Source organism: Arachis duranensis, chromosome 2 (assembly GCF_000817695.3).
Source record: "Arachis duranensis cultivar V14167 chromosome 2, aradu.V14167.gnm2.J7QH, whole genome shotgun sequence".
NCBI lineage: Eukaryota > Viridiplantae > Streptophyta > Magnoliopsida > Fabales > Fabaceae > Arachis > Arachis duranensis.
The window spans coordinates 24,711,089-24,713,384 of NC_029773.3; positions in this window are offsets into that span (position 1 = coordinate 24,711,089).

Consider the following 2,296-nt stretch of genomic DNA (forward strand, 5'->3'; position numbering starts at 1 on the left):
GTTTAACGCCAGAAAGGTGGGGGGACCACATTTTTGTTTTCAACTCAATTTTTTTCAAACTTTCCTCTTTTTACCCATACTCTTCTACATAAATGCACTTCAACCCTTCATCATTCACTTTCAAATCTTCACAAATCAAAACCATTCTTCAAATCTATTTCAAATTAATCCCAAATCTTCTTCAAAAACTCACCCTTTTTTTCAATTTTTCTCCATATCCTCTCAAATCTCCCTTCAAATTTTTATTTTTTTTTCGAAATCTCTTCTCCCCACCCTTATAAATTCACGTTTGGAACCCCCTTTACCCACACCATTCGAATTTCCTCTTCCTCTCTCTCTTTTCTTTCTTTTCTTTTGCTTGAGGACAAGCAAACCTCTAAGTTTGGTGTGCTTTTCCGTGATCACTAAGCCAAGATTCATCAATATCATGGCTCCTAAAGGAAAACAAACCAATTTAAGAGGCAAGAAAGAGACTAATCCAAAGAATCTTTGGAATCAAGAGAAGTTCTTAACCAAAGAACATGAAGACCATTATCACAAAATAATGGGTCTGAGGTCAGTGATCCCGGAAGTTAAATTTGATCTGAAAGAAGATGAATATCTGGAGATCCAAGAGCAAATTCGAAACAGAGGATGGGAAGTTCTGACCAATCCTGAAATAAAGGTTGGAAGGAACATGGTTCAGGAATTCTACTCTAATCTGTGGCTAACAGATAAACAAAGAATGACTGGAACTACTTACCATACCTACAGAACCATGGTCAGAGGGAAAGTTATGTACTTCCATCTGGACAAAATAAGAGAAATCTTCAAACTACCTCAACTGCAAGATGATCCTGATTCCTTCAATAGGAGGATAGAGAGGAGCAACAAAGACAAGGAAGAGACATTGAGGAGCTCAAGCACTCCATAGGATCTTCAAGAGGAAGAAAGAGCCGCCATCACTAAAGGTGGACCCGTTCTTTAATTTCCTTGTTCTTTATTCTTCTGTTTTTCGAATTTTATGCTTATGTTTGTCCATGTTTGTGTCTTGTGATCATTAGTGTCTTAGTGTCTATGCCTTAAAGTTATGAATGTCCTATGAATCCATCACCTCTCTTAGATGAAAAATGCTTTAATCATAAAAGAACAAGAAGTACAGGGTTTCAAAATTTATCATTGAAACTAGTTGAATTAGTTTGATGTGGTGACAATACTTTTTGCTTTCTGAATGAATGCTTGAACAGTGCATATGTCTCTTGAATTTGTTGTTTTTGAGAATGTTAAAAATTGTTGGCTCTTGAAAGAATGAGGAGAAAGAGAACTATTATTGAGGATCTAAAAATCATTAGATTGATTCTTGAAGCAAGAAAAAGCAGTGAAAAAAAAAACAACAAAATTTTCGAAAAAGAAAAAGAAAAAGAAAAGAAAAAGAAAAATAAAAGAATAAAGAGTTGTGATCCAAGGCAACAAGAGTGTGCTTAAGAACCCTGGACACCTCTAATTGGGGACTTTAGCAAAGCTGAGTCACAATCTGAAAAGGTTCACCCAATTATGTGTCTGTGGCACGTATGTATCCGGTGGTAATACTGGAAGACAGAGTGCTTTGAGCCACAGCCAAGACTCATACACTAGCTATGTTCAAGAATCATTGTGCTCAACTAAGAGAATCAATAACACTATCTGAGTTCTGAGTTCTTATAGATGCCAATCATTCTGAACTTCAAAGGATAGAGTGAGATGCCAAAACTGTTCGGAGGCAAAAAGCTACTAGTCCCGCTCATCTAATTGGAGCTATGTTTCCTTGATATTTTGGAGTCTATAGTATATTCTCTTCTAGCGTCTCGATGAATTAATGCAATTGTTTCTATTTCTCCATTCAAACGTGTGTGTTCCTATCTAAGATGTTCATTCGCGCTTAATTATGAAGAAGGTGTGTTGTGATGAGCGGATAATTTGTATGCTTTTTGGCATTGTTTTTAGTATGTTTTTAGTATGATCTAGTTAGATTTTAGTACTTATTAGTTTTTAGCTAAAATTCACTTTTCTGGACTTTACTATGAGTTTGTGTGTTTTTCTGTGATTTCAGGTATTTTCTGGCTGAAATTGAGGGTCCTGAGCAAAAATCTGATTCCGAGACCAAAAAGGACTGCAGATGCTCTTTGATTCTGACCTTCCTGCACTCGAAGCGGATTTTCTGGAGCTACAGAAGCCCAATTGGCGCGCTCTCAACGGCATTGGAAAGTAGACATCCTGGGCTTTCCAGCAATATATGATAGTCCATACTTTGCCCAAGATTTGATGGCCTAAACCGGCG